Genomic DNA, 21,638 nt, shown 5'->3' on the forward strand with positions numbered 1-21,638 from the left:
ATATTTCAGTTTCCTGTTTTGTAGATTCTTGTACAATGTATAGCGTATTTTTAATCTTATCCTGAAGAATAATAAATATATACTACTGTTTTGGATGTGTTATTAGTCGAATACACTCGTATGATAAAAATTCAGTCGTTATTTTGTTGTTATAAGCATACAAATATATCATGCACGAACTTAAGTATCTATAAACCCAATAGATAAAGCCACATGTCCATTAATAGACATGTTACACTTTCTGAAGATAAAATATGTAGAGGTATAACAAAAATAAACAAACAAAATATTGAAAATAATTATATTTTTGAATGACAAATAGATCCTGCCTAAAGAATAATGAAACAATAATTAAAGTTATAAAATTTACCCTCTGAATTTATCAGCTTTTTACACTTATTTGTAGGTCAAACTTAGGATTCCATTATATAAATTTATTGTGACGTTAATTTTGTAAAGTTATAGGTATCATCGATGTGCCAATGATAAAAGTTTAGAAGTGTTGTGTTTATTTGATAGTCATATAAACTGAAAAGAAGTTGGAAAAAAGGTCATATTTTAATGAAAAGAGTGTATAATTGGTTATTGGTAGATTTGGTATGAAAAGTATCCAAAACTAAATAAGTGCTGCAACAAAACGTATACAAACAAATAACATTATACTATTTGGATAGATTTGAAAACAATTTTCAGATCTTCCTTTGGTTGACTACCTTATTTAGATATACAGATCAGGATTATTTTAAAATCCATTCAATTTGTACCATTTTAGTTGTTTGTGTACTTTTTATTGCAACGTTTATTTTGTTTGGGATGCGACTTGTAGCAATTTTAGGAATGATAAACGAAATCAACTTAACGTTAAAATTTTAATAATTATTTATATATATATATAGATATATTTCCGACAAATAAGACTATTTTTTTCTATTTTTCATATAAATTTCAAACGTAGATGCACACTGTTTTTGTATCATACGTACATACAAAAAATGAAGTTCATTTCAAACCAATTTTTAGCTATAAAATAAGAGTTCCTGAATTTCTGCATATATTGCATTCCATGATTGTTAATAATTAATAAAACACAACTTTCTCGGCAAAAGTCTTGAACAAATAGTGGATTGGTATTGCTGTGAGAGTACACACTCATATGTGTATGCATCGCTGGTGCAAGAGTGTGTGATCAGCCAAAGTAAAAGAAGTTAATCTACATAAGTTGTAAGAGATGTTTTTGTTCTCTTACTGTTGAGGTAAATTAGTTTGATGCTGAAAAGCAATGCCTCGAGAAAGTAAGTGCAATGGTAATAAAAACTTAAATCATTGAAGAAATACTTAAGAAATTATAGTGGCAATTAGACAACGCATGGGTAGTGGATAGAAAGTAGAGAATTCGTTTCACAATGATCGGCTAAAGGTTTGTTTAGTTTAATAAAGAAAAATGATTCACTGAAGTGTAAAGCTGACAAGAACAATATTTGATTCTTTGTTTATCTTTCTATTAATAAATAACACTATGAAGATTATTAACGAACATTTTTTCCATAATGAATAATCTTAAATTTCACGTCCAAACAAAAGCATAGCTTTAGAATTCATTACTAACAGAACTTGTTAATGATGACTGAGCTACATTATCACTGTAATTAATTAAAGAAGGTTAAAAGCTTCATCACTAAAATATCAAAACACAAATTAAATAGCTGAAGAATGAGTTATTAGGCAAAAAAAACAAATTTTTTGTGTTTGGTAAGGTTGTTAGATTTGAACGTTCACAGTTTTTCAAAAGGGAAGAAATATGTATCTCAGATTATTTTCCTCCCCAGAGACACAGTGATATTTTTGCCGACTCACACACCTAGAAACAGGGTTTCGATGCCCCTGGTGGGCAGAACATTGTGTAGTATTATGCTTAATTCCCAACAATCAATCAATCAGATTTATTGTACAAAGACTTGTATTGGATTTAAACTGTTCATCAAACTAAACTTTATTCTAGTGTAAACTTTATCTATCGGTAACATATCAAACATCATAAAAGAAATTTATTTTGAGAGAATAACTAAAGTAACCTATAAAAGGTTTCATTAAAACGGTACAGCCTAAGGACTTTTATAGATAACCTAACCACATATTTTCTTATAAATAAACCAAACACATATGAATGTGCTTGAGGAACACAATTTGGTGATTGTAATCGATGTATTGAACAATGGTGAATGACAATGTAACAATCAGTTATTATAATTTCAAACTATAACCTAGTAATATATATCATAACCATCATTATTCATTAGTTTGTTTACATTCTTGATATATATTGCCAACTACTATATATTTTATGTCTTTCTGTGTGATAAATGGCTTAGTGTAGATATTAGATGTAAAACAAATACCTTTTATTCCACAAGAAAATTTGAAATTATTTTATATTTAATTGAAGTTACCACTGAGGTGTTCTAAGCATCTTGATGAGTTGTAAGAAGTGAAAGTTGATACGTTTTGTATAAAAATGACCTGCTATTTATCATGTTCAAATATTTCTATTTTGGATTTTTTCAGATTTAAAATGAGATTTTTTTCTTCTTTTATTTTATTTATATTAGCTTTTTCTGTCCACCAATAACTACAGGAATATAACCGAGGAATGAGAAAATATATACCTCTAAGCTATTTTTATTAAATCAAATTGTGATCCTTCAATTAATATATTTACATAATATTTAAGAAAACAAAGAATTTGATGATAAAACTGAATTGATGTTTAAAATTACTTTGTTATAATAATTAAATTAAGTCATTCTATTAATATTTTGTTACTGTTAATAGGACGAAGCTTATCGCCACAATAATATTATAATGATTGGAAGAGTGTTAATATGTTCAAGATCTTTTTTTCTGGTTAGTAAAGTATTGCTAAACATTATAGTGCTGAAGTTAAGCCAGATTTTGTCAGATTTGTTACGTAACAATGATGATAAAGCTTACTTACTGAAATCCTGATTTACAGTTTAGTGAGTCCATTTTAAATAAAGAAAGTATAAGCACTAATTATTATCTGGTGCTACTTACATTTGAAATAAGTTGAATACCTGTGTTCTACAATGAGAAAACACAGATCTCAAATTTATTTAAATCAAGAATCAATCAGAAAAGGACAATACTGAGTTTCATATATACAAACCTTTTAATATTTTTCAGTTCCATATTTATATAGATTTTTCACACCTTTTGTTTTTTCATTACAGTCTTTATAAATATATTTTAATTCAATTTTAAATTATAAAGCTAATTATAGGTATAAAACGACATTTACATTATGTCAGTATTAAATCATATATTTTGGCTTTTTTATGGATAGAAAATAAAACTAACGTTGCCTGTTTTAGTATCATCACGTTTGGTAATTGTATTGTTTAAAAAACATGATACTGTTGCATCGTGTGATTCATATTCGAAGGAAGTCTGTGCTCTGCTAGACGTTTTACATCCATACGACAGTTTCAATTGTGAAGTTTATAATTTTCTCTTGCTTTTAGGTCTAACACTTGTTTGTAACGAATGCAGGTGTATGTGCTAATACATGCCGTCAGTACATCAGCTACGTCATTAGTTTGTTTGTTTGTAAATAAACACTAAGCTACACAATGGGATATCTGTGCTCTGCTCACCACAAGTATTGAAACCCTGTAGATAATTTATATTTTTACTAACTGAAAAAATATTGCAATTTTTTCTGTCGTGAAGGCCCAGAAAATTCCATGAGAGAAGAGAATAGCAGAAAAAATATGTATAATTTTGAAAAACATTAAAATGCTATTTTTTGTAAACATAAAATGCAACCTCAGCGAAAAAGTTACATTTTGGCCACATGTCATATCGGAAATATGAATTACTATACTTCTATTTCGAAGATGTAACACAAATACATGTAGTATAAAAGGGATTGGAAGCTACATGATTGGTTATATGTACTCTGTTCATCATGGGTATCGAACACCAGTTTCCTGTTTACAAGTCACTGAGGGCCTAAGTACCTTTTCTCTAGTTTATAGTTTCTTAATGGCTGACGCAGATACTCCTTGTGTTAGTAAGCACGAGGGTTTGAAAAAGTAAGAATTTAAAACTAAATAACGAAACTTTATGGTTCTCTTTAAACCACACTTTTCTTTATGTAAAGCATAAACTAACATGATTACGAGCCAAATGAATTAACCATTTGGCATTCTGAGCCGTGTTGTATGCTAGACAACCAGTAAACACTACAATAACATCATGTGAGTGTGTTTGTGTTTTTCTTATAGCAAAGTCACATTGGACGATTTGTTGAACCCACTGAGGTTAATCGAACCCCTGATTTAAGCTTGTAAATCCGTAGACTTACCGCTGTACTGACGGGGAGCGATGACGTCGTACAAAGACGCTTAACATTGCAATATGCATTGTCGTGACGTCAGTAAAACTTGAGCATGTTGTAAATCAGGGAAAGAAAAATAAATTATGTAGCCTAAGACACAGTATTTACTCACGAATTTCCAAAATGAAGAAATTAAAATAACTGTTACTCTCGGTTGTAGTCTTATTTATTTTTGAAACAGAACAAACACTTTCCGGTACCTTAAAGAAGTACGTATGTTATATTCCATTAACCGTTTTTGCGTTGATTAATAATACTTCATGTTAAATATATTTTTACTATGTACGTAATATTACTCTTTAACCATTTGATAACAAAGGAAACAAATATGACTTTAATCAGATGTATTTAGAAATTACTTTCAAATGTTTATAAGAGGTTGTCATTTCTTCCTGCACGACTCACGTGATCTTAATGTATTTCGCTCCAAATACATTAATCTCTCTATCTATAACAAACGCTTACATCTACTACATATATTTCTTTCTCTGTACGAGAACAGCTAACACAGATCTGTGTACTTCTACTGGGACAATGTATTTGTGAAAATTAACAAATAACACGTAAGTATTCCTCAAACACGTAACCAATAAAATCAGTAATATTATAAACAGATAGCGATTGGAGGGTCAATGAGGTTACAGTTTTATTACACCTATGAACACCTTTGAAAGAAGGTAAAGTTAGTTTTCGTTTTATATTTAGGGGCTTAGAATGATAAGTCCCAGAATGGTTGATGTCAAGTTTCAGGTAGATGACTATTTGAAACAGCTGAAATCGTAATCAGACATTTGAAGGGAGTGATATATGTCCAGGAATGATAGAATTGGTTTTAAAATATTGCTATAACAAGTTACAGGATAAAAATATTTTTATAAAAACATATTGGAGTGAGCTTGAATTATTAAACTTTATCATGTATAGATGTAATTTGTCAGAATAGGTTACATCTGACACATATCTGGGTTTGTTTTACGTAGTATCGTAAATTAGTATTAAACTAATTACAGTAATCACTAATATTACATAGCCTATGAGATTACAAAATCAAATAAAGCATACACCGGTGGCCAAAATCTTAAGGCCAATGAACATAAAGAAAAAATATGCATTTTGTGTTGATAGACTCAACCACTTATTTGAGTAGAGCTTCAAAAGGTGAAAATAGGAAAAGGGAACATAAAAATAAAAACCTTTTTTAGCATTTAATAGGGAAAATGTGAACACTATGAAATTAGCCTAAATTAGGTGGTCGAACTTTAGTCATTTGTGTTCAAGCATTAGCATTGTCAACATCTCTCACTAACATATGATGTGTTACATTGGGTAAAAACATGGCAAAGGCTAAAAAGTTGACAGAGATTGAACGTAGCAAAATTGTCGAGCTGCAAAAGCAAGGTCTCTCTCAACGTGCCATCGCCAGTGAAGTTGGGCGGAGTAAAACTGCTATTTCAAATTCCTTAAAATACCCTGAAAGATACGGAACGAGAATTTTAAGTGGTCGGCCCAAGAAAATTTCGCAAGTGTTGAACAGCAGGATTCGACGGGTTGTCCGGCAAGACGCCAGCCGATCGTCGAACCAGATTAAGGCCCTTACGGACGCAGATCGCAGCTCAAGGACAATAAGACAGCATCTACAAGAGAAAGGCTTTAAAAACCGTAAATATCTTCAAAGGCCACGAAACAGCTCGGTTAAACTTTGCAGAGAAGCACCAAATATGAGGCGTAGAAAAGTGGAAGGTTATGTTCTCTGATGAGAAAAAATTTAACCTGAATGATCCACATGGCTTCTAACGTTACTGGTATGATAAGGATATTCCAGGACAACGCTGCAATCCACAATGCCCGAAGGACAAATGACTTTTTTATGGTGAATAATGTCATTGTCATTCTTTTGGACCATCCATCATGTTCGCCCGAACTGAACCCCATTGAAAATGTTTGGGGATGGATGGCAAGGAAATTTGATAGAAATGGATGTCAATTCCAAACAGTGCATGATCTCTGTGAAGTCATCTTCACCACTTGGAATAACAATCCAGCCAGCTTTCTCAAACGCTGAAATCGACCATGCCAGAGCAAATGTTTGCAGTTATTCACAATGACTGCCGTGCAACTCACTACTAAGACCTCTTGTTGGGCATTTCCTATCCTATTTAGGATTTTTTTTTTCGTATGATCTTAAACTTTTGACCAGCTAGTATTTAGGCTAATTTCGTAGTGTTCACATTTTTCCTATTAAATGCTAAAAAAGTTTTTATTTTTCCTTTTCCTTTTCTTATTTTCATCTTTTGAAGCTCTTCAAAAGAATTGTATCAAGTAATATTGTGTTAAAATATTGACTAATTTTAAAAACAGTTTTCTCAAATGTATACAATGTGGTAAATAATTAAATTATTTATGTTTAGAACAAGCTTAATGAAATAACTAAACATGTAGTCTTGTATCAAAGTATAAAGAAACTATTTACTTTGATTTTCTTGCTTCGAACGTACTGCGCTTGCTTGCATCATATAGACTACACTCTGGTATAAGATTTATGCATTAACTGATCCTAATAAAACAAAAACAATATACAGTCAAGAGTTCCAGTGTAAATACAGACGTTACAGACAAGATTGTGAACCCATTCTTTATATTTTCGATAAAAGTAAGTTTTGGTTTTCTTTTTATTAAAATTTCATGAAAATTGAGCTCATAGAAAAACATGAGGAAAAAGTTACATCAGTACCTCAACAGTGTATTACAATATGGATTAAATAACATGACAGTTGTGGTTATGTTTTCGGAAATCAGTGTATTAATTTTCTCATTACTATTTATTGTTAGTTGACAACAGTATCAACCTAAGATTGCAAATATCATAGGCATACCATTAAATGTTTGGTAGCGATCTCATAAAACATAGTTCTCCTCAAATAACATTTTGAAATAATGAACATATGTAAAACTGGACTTATATTCTTCAAAAAGTGATCTAAAGGTTACTATGTTTAGGCACAGCATCCCTAATTTATAACTAGGGACCATCAGTCAGAAATACTCACCACTTATCCACATACTCTTAACCGAATAGAGAGATCGATTGTAACTGTTATGAGCCCCATAAATTTTAAGAGAGGTGTGTTCAGTAGTAAACCTTGCCTTGAACTTGAAGCTTTGTGATCAGTAGCTTGAGTGTCAATCACCAGGAGACACACAGAGTAACTACTATAACTTAAAAAGAAATTAAGAATCTCACAGCACCAGCTAGGTGTTATAAAGAACATTTAAGTACGAAAACTAAAATGTTCCATGATACAATAACAATAATAACTTTAAAATGAGAAAATGTGTTTACATCATACACATATAGTTTGTTATATAAAAAATATTAAAGTGTTTTCGTACTAACAGTTTTTGCTTATTGTCACAAACTTCCCATGTTTACTAAGCTTTTATTAGACGAATTATCAAATAGACTATTAATTCGCACACATGATTTATTAAAAACTGTTCTACCAACTCTATTCTAGAGCACATTTTACCATTGTGGTTTACTTTTACATTGTGGTTTGCGTCCTAATTACTCAAAACTAAAGAATACAACCATCAGGATAAAGACAATGTTTCTTGGATTTGTTAATGAAATGTTTTTGTTGTTTAAAAGGTAAATTTTGGAATAATTTTCACCTTTGTGATCGAGTTTAATCCATTGAAAATAAATTTGTATTTCTTTGGAAACTCCCTTTTTACGATTTTAACACTTACTAATCAGACAGAAATTTGTATCAGAATGTTGCACGATTTAATCAAATTTCCTAAGCATAACTCACCTCCAAATTCGATACTATATCCTACTTTAATATGTAGTAGTATATTGTGAGATGCAACAAAAATATTAGTTAACACAATTTCTTCAAAAACAAAGGTTTACAAATTTCGTAATTATTTATAATGAACTTTTGCTTAACACAAACTTTTAAGTTGTAAAATTGTCAGACAGATGACACTGCTGTAGTATACCAGTTGTAAATTTCTGTTTTCTTTTTAATTCTGAATATTTTAGTTTTTTCTTACAGATCATGGACATGTTATTTTATTTAGATGGTGATAAAATTAAATGAAACGTATTTTTAATATCGTAGGTAAATAAACAATTTTAATTCGATAAAAAACTTTTTCGAGATATTCCATATAATAAAATATACTATTATAATAATTATGGTACCTCAGTTGCTGTTAATATAAATTACAAATTTCATATACTTGTAACTTATACATATGTATTTTTATTCTTATTAATAAACATACTCGATTTTTATATCAATTTCATGTCCGCTTCATCTAGTGTGCTGATTCAAAATACATCAAATTGTACAAATATATATTTAACGAAAACAAGGTTTCACGTGTGTTTACAACACTTTATTGTTGTAAAATTTCGTGAATGTGTTCGTACTCTCTCATAGCTATCAAAGAGATTTGTATTCTTGTACGACTATAATTACAGTTTTTCTAGTACCGCTGTCACTATAGTGTATGATAATAACTCTAGAATTATAGTATATTATTGTTTGTTTGTTTTTTTGATTTTCGCCAGGTCATGTATTATTGTGAGACTATCATTATTGTGGTTTGTAGTAACACTATTACTATAGTCTATTGTACTATAATTATCTCTATAGGCTATTGTAGAACTGCTATTAATATATTCTATTGTTGTTCCACTGTCGCTGAAGAACGTGGAAAATTCTGATGACTCTCTATTATATGATAAACTGAGATACTAGAATTAACTGAAAGTAAGTAATCTAGACCTTGTATGTAATTACTTCTAGATGCAGTTACCAGTGGAGTGATCTTTGTCCAAATCTGAGCGACTGCAGATTTGAAACATTTACAAATTCTTCCACTCAAGCATTTTCTTCATAACTATTACTTTAAACTTGATCACAGAAGAAAACCTTTCATTAAACTAAAACATATTTATTAATAACATTATGCAACATAATTTTATACAGGATATCTTCACTAATCTTACGTACAAAGAAACCTTTCGCATCTACATGCACAATATTCTATAAAAACTTACGGGATCTGCACGTACAAACTGTATAGTAATATTTAGAATCTACATATAAACTATTGCATAGAAACCTTCAGGATCTACATGTACAATATAAGATATAACTTCAAGTGTGTCTAATGCTGATCATCCATTAGATTGGCCAAGTTTTCATTAGACTAAGTTTATTTCCAGTATTGTGTATTGAATATTTGGTCCTCCCATTCCCAAGTGAAGTTTCAATTCAGTGATGATCGTATCTTAGTCTCTGATCTCGTATTCATCCAAGGGCTTGACTGACTAGAGCTTCAGTCTATCCACTTCCATGAGCATGTATTAACCCTTGACCAGTCATCTTAAATAGTTAATGCTTAAAATGTGGTATTTTTAATTCCAGGCGAGTTATTTGCCTCACATTGATGATAAAAATGTATGTATTTTGATGTAAAACAGCTTTAGAATGATGTAGGTAAGCACGTGGCTGATATAGCATTACTATTTCTAATGGATCAAAATTCCTAGGGAACATAACAGAAGAGATATGTTCCGGTTACGTATTTTTCTGAGATGTTGCATTGCCTCTTGTAACTTCAATTACTATCATTCCATTTCTTAAAGGCTCTCGTTTACTCTGTGTATCGTCATTCAGTTCTTTAATTTTTCCAAAAACTCCCAGTAACACGACATTTTTAGATACTGAACTTTCTTCCACGAGTGTCATTGAACAGTCTAATAATTTGATTTCTCTAACAGGTAATGCTCTGAATGCCTTATAGAGTCTTAAAGACTCCAGACTTACCCTACATGGCCAAAAGTATGTGGCCACCTTTTCTAATTAGGAGGTTCGGCTATTACAGCCACACCCATTGCTAACAGGTGCTTAAAATCAAGCATATAGCCATGCAATCTCCGTAGACAAAGATTGGTAGAAGATGGGTCGTACTGAAGAGCCCAGTGACTTTCAACATTGCACTGTCATAGGATACCACCTTACCAACAAGTCAGTTCGTCACATTTCTGCCCTGCTAAAGCTGCCCCGGTCAACTGTAAGTGCTGTAATTGTGAAGTGAAAATGTCTAGGAACGAAAACAGCTCATATACGAAACGACAGGCAACACAAGTTCACAGTACGGGACCGCCAAGTACTGAAGTGCCTAGCTCGTAAAAATCGTCTGTCCGCAGTGAAACACTCACTACTGAGTTCTAAACTGCCTCTGGAATTAGCGTTAGCACAAGGACTGTTCGTCGGGAGTTTATCAAAAGGGTTGTCATGGTCAAGCAGCCACACGTAAGACTAAAATTACCACGCGCAATGCTAAGCGTGAGCTGGAATGGTGTAAAGCACACTGCCATGGGACTCGAAAGTTGTGGAAAAGTGTTTTCTGATGTTATGAATCACGCTTCATTATCTTGCAGTTTGACAAAGGAATCTGGGTTTGGAGGATGACAGGAGAACACTACCTGCCTGAATACATAGTGCCAATTTTAACGTTTTGTGGAAGAGCAATAATGGCCTGGAGCTGTTTTTCATGGTTTGGGCTAGGCTCTTTAGTTCCAGTGAAGGGAAATATTAATGCTACAGCTAACAATAACATTTTAGAGAATTGTATGCTACCTATTTTGTGACAACAATTTGGGGTAGACCTTTTTCGTTTCAGCATGACAGTGCCCCCGATCCCAAAGCGAGATCCATAAGGACATGTTTTGTCGATGTTGATGTGGAAGAACTTGACCGGCCTGCACAGAACTCTGACCTCAGCTCCATCGAACACCTTTGGGATGAAATGAAATGCTCACTGCGAGCTAGGCCCTCTCGCCCGACCTCACTAATGCTCTTGTGGCAGAATAAGAGCGAATTCCAGCAGCCACATTCCAAAATCTAGTGTAAAGCCTTCCGAGAAGAGTGGAGGCTGTTACAGCACCAAAGAGGGTACTTATTCCATATTAATGTATATTATTTTTCAATGAGATGTATGGGTGTCCACGTACTTATGCTCATGTTGTGAAAGTTACTATTACGATTTTTTGTCGTTTCTCCGAGTATTAATAGTTAAGGCTCAGAAACAAAAGTGGGTACCAGCAGTCAATGAATGTGATTATCTTTGTGGCTACGGATGAATAGATAGATCACTAACAAATATTTTCACAACGAACTCTTTCCCTCAGAAAATTCCCAAAAGAGACACTTCTTTCAAAATAGTATAATCTGAAGTTTCTTTCTTTGTCAATTGATATTACAATGATCAATTTAAGTGAAAATGGTAATTGTAATAACTAGAGAGTTTAAAGTTGATGTTATGGAGTGTTAAACTCAATTTACTACCCAAATTGTGTGCACTAAGGTAGATAACACTACTCTTTATAAGTTAGAGATAGCTAGGTGTGAACATAAAATCTCGATTATAATATAAGTATTAACCATTATGTAACAAACTCATCTGAATCATTTCCTCAAGAACAGAGGTGTTACTCATATCACATCTATTCAACCCATAAATAGAAATCAGGAAGTTTGTTTGTTATGAATTTCACGCAAACCTATAAAGGACTATTTGGGCTTGCCGTTTATAAATTAGTAGCGAAATATTAACAGCAAGATAGCTAATTATAACCACTCATCGCGAACGCTTTGGCTACTCTTGTAATGAGATCGATCGTTAAATATAACGCCTGTGTGACTAAGGAAGCGAGCCTTCCTGTTGGGATGGGAATTTGCGTCAGCGACTCAAAGATAGTGAGTCACGCATCTTAACTACTTGAACATGCTGGAATAACCATCTCTGAATATTTCAAAGTAATTATAAAATGATTACTGATATTATTAAACTACTTTGACGCATTCTATGAGAGAGTTCAAGAATAGCTAAGAAGAAAAGTTTAGAATTGAAAACATCATTCGTATTCAAGATAGTTTTTGTATCTACAAAATATCGAAAGGTGAGTTCAATCACACAAATGTGAGACATTTTAAAAATTTTAAGTAAATATAATTTTTTGAAGTGTCTGTACCCATAAATGGGAAAAAAAATTGATGTTAAACATATCACCAGAAAATGAAATTTTGAGTTGTTTCTAATTGAACCAAAAATGTGAATTAATAGAAAGTGATTTTATGAACACATTTATTTCTAGTGTAAGACAATCAGTATATTATGCACTACTTATTTTACTGGCATCTTGGGCATCCATCAAGAATTATTTAAGTTCATTATAACTATCATGCCTGTTACGTATATCTAACATTGATTAGTATACCGAAATTTAATGTTATGTATTATTTTAGTTACTATTATAAATAAATAAAATACGCTTAAATAATTTAACATATAGTCTTTTACTGATTTCATTTATAGTACTTCTTTTAATGAAAGTTATTAAAACTTGGAAAACGCGTCGTAATGAAAATTAGGTAAAGACTGCTTTCTCTAAACAGATGTAATGTGAAAACGACAAAATATTAAGAATATAATCTTTATTAAATTCTCATAGGTTGATGACTTCAAACATTGTATCAAGTCACAGTGGATTGTTATTGCCGTATTTCTAGTCTTTTTTAAATCCATGTCTCTGATCGTTTTATATTTTCATATTCTATGGATACTTTTTTATCATCTCTGATATTGGTTGTGTGTCAGTAGCAGAATTTATTATTTATCCCCTTCATTTCTTCAGAGATAAATCCCACGCTGATACAGCGGTAAGTCTTCGGATTTACAACACTAAATCTGAGGTTCACTTCCCCTCGTTGGACTCAGCAGATAGCCCAAGGTGACTTTGCTATGAGAAAACACACACATATTCTTCAGAGATAAAGGGGAATAGACAAGTAGTTAAGGCGTTTGACTGACAGATTAAGTGACGCGGGTTTGAATTCTTTTACATCAAACATACTCACGTTTTCAGCCGTCGAGGTGTTATAATTTGTCGGTCAGTTTTATTATTCGTTGACAAATAGAAGCCCAAAAGATGGGTGGTAATTACTAGCTGATTTCTCATCAGTCTTTCTGTGTTAAATTAGGGAAGCTAGTGCAAATAACTCCAGTGAAACGTTGCATTAAATACAAATCAAATATTCGAAAAATTTTCAAGTAGAGGATACAACATTGTTTTTTCCAGAATGAAAATTAACTTATCAATAAAATCCTTTAAATTAAGTAAACATTATTGAGGAACTGAGTTTTAATGATCTAATTAGAAATATATTTTTTACTGCTGTAAAACGACATTGTTAATCGACCTGGAGGAACTTTGTTCTAAAAAAACGAAAAAAAAATTCTTATACATCTAAGAGACGAATGAAATTAATAGTTTCAAAATACGTATTTTTCTTGATTCTCTAAAATGATGTTTTCAGCCTTACTTCTTCAACCTTAACAGACCTAGGATTAAATGGTATTCATAATATTCCGTTACAAAAACACACTCGTAAAGTATTCACTCGTAGTTGTTGTTTTTTAAATTAAGCACAAAGCTACACAATGGGCTATCTGTGCTCTGCTCACCACGGGTATCGAAACCCGGATTTTAGCATTTTAAGTTTGCAGGCATACAGCTGAGCCACTGGGGTAGCTCTCGTAAAGAGTATGGATTGAACTATTAAACTGGACAAGGGAAAACATCATCCTTTTCCACTAAATTAATTAAAAGAATTATCTATAGAATGATGGTGTGTTCTATCCAACGTTTACATTAGTAAGCAGTGTTTATAGGTAAATTAAATTAAAGACGATCATAGTTGTATGAAAGTTCATCAGATTCTTTAAATAACAGAATCGGAAGATATGCATAATAACACAAAGAAAACTTTGGATTTACTATTTAATATTTTCAAAAGATTAATGCGTAAGACAATGAAATATTTAAATGATTAAAGTCATAAGACGTGCAATATGTTCTTAGTACTTCGTTAATAAAAATATAGATGGTACATAATAGATTGAGAGTATATGATTAGTTATAAAAAGTAAGCTCATTTTGTATTATCTTTTTATGAAAAGTTAGGTCAACAAACACATCTGTAAATTGTATTTCGTGTTCTGATTAATGTTTTATTATAGTTTATTGTTGTTATTTAATAAGGATGTTGTCATAGAATTGTTCAAAGTGTAGAAACACCTTCAGTTACATGGTCATAACTGAATCGTGCTATATGAGTAAGACCCAATTAAAAAGTCAATACAAACACACAGACATATATTCGGATTATCATATCCTTTTACGATAAACTGCTATAATAGTACACTTAGAAAAATAAACTCAAGTTAAGAGATAAACTAACAAGTGTTTGTAACTTTGCACCTGAATAGTTAATAAGAAACGGTATCAGTCCTTAAGTTAGAGCTGTTAAGAAGAAGAAAAAGACAACCAAAAAACAGCAACTGAATTGAGTTCAGCTAGTCGAAAACCAATGATATGATTAGTGGTTACACGTATAAGTCTTCCTCTTATTAAGGTTCAAAGTGAGCTCAGCGTAATCTCTCAATCGAATCTATAACTTTTTTTACAGAATCCAAGCATGCTTTCGTTACACTCCTATCATCACACTCGAAAAATATTAAGAAAGAAAATGATTCACTTTATTGCATTACCATTTAGGTGTTCCATCTCATAAATTATTCTTAATAATTCTTTTCACCACCTGTTACATAAAGCAACAAAAATATTTCGCCATGCAATAAGACAAAAGAACTTCAAGAGTTCAAGAGGAGGATTTTTGTCTTGGATTTACTATTACATATCGATTTTAATATTGATGTTTGTTTTAGTTAAATTTATTTTATATTTAGAATGTACACAACTTATGCTGTTAAATCTGTAATGTGAAATGTTTGTCTATTTATTAAGGTTATGGAAGACTCTCGAATGTAAAAATCAATAATATATTATGTGTACGTAAGTACTATCTTACCATCAGTATTGTTGTGCAGAATGAAGATTCAAAAACCCTCGTCACTCATATAAATGTAACTAGCGTGACGCGTCAAAAGACATAATATAATATTGGTTTGCTGCAATTAATACTGAATAAACCTCAGAAACACTAACAGTGATTGACGCTTATTAGTCGATAATGTAAGATATTTGACCACGAACGTTTATAAATTTCGAATATTACTGACCATTTGAGATGAAATATTATCATTTTTTTGCAAAATCATTATATAGCTTTATTGGTGAAAAACACAACAAAGAACGCAGAGCTAGCTTGACACCATTTAACTGAATTGTACTTGTGTCAACATGAAATTAATTCGTTCATCGTGAACCCTCCATAAGACATCGACAAAATTCCAGAGCAGAAAAACGACTCGACATGATTTTGTAATCTCGTCAAACATTTGTACATAGATAATTGTTTGTTGTAATTGCTTTTGTAAATTGCGTTATGGTTTATATATTAAAATATATTTGTTTCCGAAAAGAAAACTGTTTTTATGATATCATGTTAGCAAATATCATATAATGTATGCATATCGATATTTATTTAACTTCTAAATTTAAATTATTATTTAACTGCGTTTTAGGATACTTGACAATGTACTACTTAACAAATAAACTTGAGGCTTATTCAGGATAAATTTTATTACGTGACAACTGTTGACAGTATTTTTCTTGGATTATTTAATCGATTGGTCACAGCTTAAATAATAATTCACCTGTGAATCGATACATAAAATATTGTTTCTCTTAAACTTGCAAAGTTAGATATTAGTTTTACGTGAATCACCTAGCATAACATTTCTTTGTAAATCACTACACAAAATTTTTTTTTATTCTAAACAACAGTAGAGCAAATTTCATAATTTAAAATTTTATTTCTGTGTCTCATAAACCTACAATGTTATATTTTGCTTTTCTCTAAACCACAGATCATTTTATTTTAACTACAGCGTATCATCTGAATAAAGTTTTAGTTTTTTTTTTTCTCTATCATTTCCACTGAACGTGTCAATGTTTCCAGGTGGTGGCTTTATAGGTTATGAAATACTTATTCCGACGCTTTTTATATGTGTTTTAATATACTTCTGTTTTATCTACTCATAATCAGTTTTTGTCTTTGAAATATATGAAAGATATCATCTGTACATTTAATCATCCTTGCATAACTGCATTATACTTCAAACTAAATACATTTCTAATATCTAGTTGTTATAGTTTTAATTTTTGGTAACAAAAAAAATGAATTTGGTTTTATACAAATCTATTCAGAAAGTATCTTTAAATGTTTAGTACAGGTTCTCTCTATCTACCTAAACGACTCACGTGAGCTAAAGATATATAGCTCTAAAGGTGCTAGTCTCTACCCTCTGTTTCTATAACACATGCTGACAGCTATTACGTACGTGCCTTCATCTGTAAGAAGCCAGTTTATACGAATGTTTATACTTCTGTACGAGACCATACATAGCGGATAAGTAATAAAATCTGCCATAATTAATGTAGTTGCATCATCTGAATAGTCTGGCACCACTTTGAGATAAACGTAGGTCTGTATATGGCTTCAAGATCGATAATTGGTAGAGAAACACGGTTCCATCTTTGTTTGCAAATTTACAAAGTTGAAAGACACAAAACACCTCAACATTCCTACCAACAAAATCAGGAATCTTATAACCACGTAATGATTGGTAGGTCTGTAAAGAGACAGTTTTACACCTATAAATACCTTTAAAAGAGGTTAAAATATGCCGCTTTTTGAACTTAAGATGTTCCTGTGAAGTTTTAGCAGTTGCCTGTTTGGAACAACTGGAATTCTAACGAGACAATTCGACAATTAGTAATAGACTCAATCGATTCCAAATAATAATTATGGGAAAGTAAGAAAGATATATTTTGTTGTGCTGAATGTTCGACCCAACCCAGTGAAGAACAGAATAATCTAATGAGCTTAGTTCAAAAGTTGAATGCAGCACTCACAGATGGATTGGTAACTTGCCAGGATTGTTTGCACCATCTGCATGGTAAAGCCAACCTGTGATGGCTTCTGCAGATTATGAGGACGTCATCATTGACACATTTGTGGAAGTACTAGCTGGTTAGATGATTTCACAAAGGCAGGAACTGGTAGATATTTTATTCTGTTATGGAGACAATATTTATCGTTATGGGATTCCCCAGTAGCAGCTTTTAATTTTTAATTAAAACGGAAGAAGCCTGAGGAAATGACTAGACCGACATGACCCACGACAATCTATCTTCACGTTGCTGACACGTTTTGTCAACACGTGCACATGCACATGCACACCAGAGTAGCAATTCATTTTCGCTGGTTTCCTGTGAACAGACACGACTATTCATGAGACAGTTATAATTGGACAACCTCGATGGTATTAATTAAAGTATTTATGTAAATGAGTAATTGACTCTGTTGTTTTCTTTTATTATGGGCAGTTTTATGTAGGGATTATGAAGAGTAAAAAATCAAACAATATCACGTTACCAATCCTTTATTTTGGTCTTCTAGAAGTTCATGGTAGTTCGCCAATTCATTTTAAGTGTATTTTTCTATGTTTCTTACAGAATTTTTCTCAACATCATTATAATAGTCCCAATTTGAACTACTTATAAGTATTATAATAAATAATTATAAAAAATTAGCATTTTCTTGAAAACGTGTTGTTATTGTGAAACAGCAGTACAAATGCAAATATTTCACATTACTAAAAAGTGTAAAAGTAATACTTTTATACTTATATTTAATAACATCAAGCTTGTTGCTGATAAAAGTAAACAACTTTATACTTGCAAAAGCTAAAGCTTTTAAGTGTAGAAAATAATTGAATTCTACTTTTCACATTTTCTTATATGTCAACCGAAGTATACACGAGTATGAACGTAATAAATGTGTGTACGTTTACGAGATATAAACGTTTATATCGTTATTTACTCTTAAAGATAATGAAATTAAAATGTGAAAAATATAGTACAAGATATAAACGTTTATAACGTTATTTAAACGTAAGAATAATGAAAATAAAATGTAAAAAATATATCATTTATGAGTATCAATTTGTAGGTTTATAGTCAGAAAGTTATTTATTTTTGTTTTGTTTTTGAAATTCGCGTAAAGTTACACGAGGGCTATCGGCGCAAGCTGTTTCACTTTTAACAGTGTAAGATCAAAGGAAATACAGCTATTCATAACTACCAACCGCCAACTCAGGGGTTACCAAATAGATAGGCCTGGCATGGCCTAGCGCGTAAGGCGTGCGACTCGTAATCAGAGGGTCGCAGGTTCGCGCCCGCGTCGCGCCAAAGATGCTAGCCCTCCCAGCCGTGGGAACATTATAATGTGACGTTCAATCCTACTATTCGTTGGTAAAAGAGTAGCCCAATAGTTGGCGGCGGGTGGTGATGACTAGCTGCCTTCCCTCTAGTCTTACACTGCTAAATTAGGGACGGCTAGCACAGATAGCCCTCGAGTAGCTTTGTGCGAAATTCCAAAACAAACAAACAAACAAACAAACCAAATAGATAACCTGGCCGTGTAGTTAGGAAGTTCGATTTCCAACCTCAGGGATACGTGTTGAATCTCCCTCACATCAAACATGCGTTTTCTTTCAACCGTGGGGTGTTATTATGTGACAGTCAATCTCACTAATCACTGCTAAATTAGCGCAAATAATCACGTGTAATTCAAAACAAGTACTGAAAAGGACGTTTATTTATTTTTTGTAAACTTACAAAACAGCAAAACATTTTCTTCTTGTAAGTTCTATTTTTCCCTTTCGACACGTCCATACATATTATTTACCTGCTATTCGCATCTGGTGGAAACTGTGTTAACTAGCTTTCAGACTATGCAAGGAGGTTCAAGTGACAGAAATTCTCTTTAAAATATCAAAGGCTGCTCTGGAAAATTTAAATTAATACATTCATCACTTCATATTGATTCCAATAGTAAAATGTGAAAATGTTAGTGACGTTTACCACTTATTTTAATATAACTTATGTGTTAGAGGCTATCCTTTTTTGTACTTATAATTATATTCATATGTTCAATGTATATTGAATTATAACATGATTATTTGCATATGTAGGTGAGGTAACTGTATGTACATATTACATATTTTCACTTAAATAGTATTTTACCTGAGTCTTCTTTCTGCGTATTCTAATTCTCTGTAAAGAGTATTTACTTTAATGTGTGAAAATAAGTATTTCTTGGTAACTTATTTTTCTGTCGTGTTCTTTTCATTTACACAAGGAACTGTACATTACAAATAGTGTTTGATAATCCTGATTTATTGCAAGCATGAATGTCTCTAAAGCGTTTTTTAAGAGTCTGTGTGAAGTAAGCTTAACGTATATGAGATTATTACGTTTCATGTCATTGTTGTTTTGAATTAAGCACAAAGCTACACAATGGGCTATCTGTGCTCTGCCCACCACAGGTATCGAAACCAGATTTTTAGCATTGTAAGTCCGCAGACATACCGCTGAGCCACTGAAAAGACTCTATGTAATTAAAATACAATTTTATGGAGAAGACATTATTGACAAACAAGGTTAATTATCAACAAAGGGTAGCATTACAAATATAAAGAAGTTTATGGATTTTTATATTAATGAGAGAAAGGTCTAGAATTTGCTTTCGGAAATTTTGGTACTTTTATGTATTTTTAAACAATAGAAAACATATTGTAAAAACTTTCATTTTCTTATCAAATGTTTGACAAAATTTCATGTATTCAACACGAGGTAATTATCTGATTTGTGCAAACAGTCCCCACTCCGCTGGTACAGCGGTAAGTCTAAGGATTTACAATGCTAAAATCAGGCGATCGATTTCTCTCTGCAGACTCAAAAGATACCTGTATGTGGCTTTGCTACAAGAAAACATACAAAGACACTGTGCAAACAGACCGAACAAATTTTAAACATTCCTATTTTGAAACAATTGGCGTATTACAATAAGCGATTGAGCTACTTACCTTAATAAACAATTTATTTTGATGGTTACATAAGTAAAAGAAACCATTTAATAGTCTAAGATATTGAATTGATAAATAAAATGCGTACAATTTCGATATTTCAGCCAGAAGCAAAACAAATAAAATAATAAGCTTGTAATCTGTGACAAACAATAAAATCCAATCACTGTGCTAATATACAAGTGATAACTAATTTAGCCAAAACGGAATCGAGTTTAGTTGAGGAATACGAAATAGTACATCGATTAAAAATGTAATAATTGTTTGTCCTACTTACTAAATCACACTAATACCTTTTATTTTACTTTTTCAAAATCGGTATATAACAATTTTGAAAACACATTATGGATTCGAACTAAAAAAAATAACTATTACTCTTAGAAATAAAGTAGTTTTTATTATTTTGTTTTAGAGTAAGCTGCATGCTCTCTATAACGATACCTAACGTTTAACCAAATAAACAGGTTTCTAATTACATTAGCATATTGTTCTTAACAACTGCTAAACCAGAATCCCACCAATGTTCCAGAAGTATTTGTTCCAGAACGCAAGAAAACCTGAAGGCTGGGTCTTTTATGAGAATTTTCAAAGCATCAAAGAGCAGTTTTGACCAGTATAGTATGACGTTCATTCCTATCACATATGGCTAACGTAATTATTATTATATGGGTATCTAGCTGACATTATATGAATAAAATACATGATTTTAAATTCAGTGCTGAAATTACTGTTTCTTATCGAACTCAAACATTTGTAGTATCACATCTGGTACACGGTATTATATGTTACTTACCTAAAAGTTGAAAAGCACATAGATATGCAAGTTAGCTTAAGAATACGTATTAACTTTCTTTTACAAGAGGCTAAATAGAAATAACAGAATATTCAAATATAATATTACCTCTGTTGATACGGTAGTCATTTCGAAGTGTAATTAGTGTAGTTATAAGGGGAACGAAAATTCGCACCGTTTCCTGTTTAAAAACAAATTTTAGTGGAATTGGAATTAGAGTACAAAGCTGAAGAAAAATTATATGAACTTATGAACAGGTGTCAATAAGTAACTCGTCATATGAGAGAAATTGCAGATATACAATGTTTTACGTCATATATATTACTCATATAAGTAAAGTAGAATAAAAAGAATAGCACTCAATTATTTTTTATTTTATTTTCTACTTATCTAGTGCACAGCTAATTATTTAATTCTAAGATTAATAATCGCCTGAGTTAAACTATA

At 31.6% G+C, this 21,638-nt stretch overlaps 1 pseudogene across 1 annotated transcript in view; it reads left to right on the plus strand.

The window, feature by feature from the left end:
- LOC143227419 (cyclic nucleotide-gated channel alpha-3-like) overlaps positions 1-21,638 on the plus strand; it is a 414,301-nt pseudogene that overhangs the window by 242,722 nt on the left and 149,941 nt on the right. The window lies entirely within an intron of this gene.

The sequence above is a fragment of the Tachypleus tridentatus genome, chromosome 9 (assembly GCF_004210375.1).
Source record: "Tachypleus tridentatus isolate NWPU-2018 chromosome 9, ASM421037v1, whole genome shotgun sequence".
Taxonomy (NCBI): domain Eukaryota; kingdom Metazoa; phylum Arthropoda; class Merostomata; order Xiphosura; family Limulidae; genus Tachypleus; species Tachypleus tridentatus.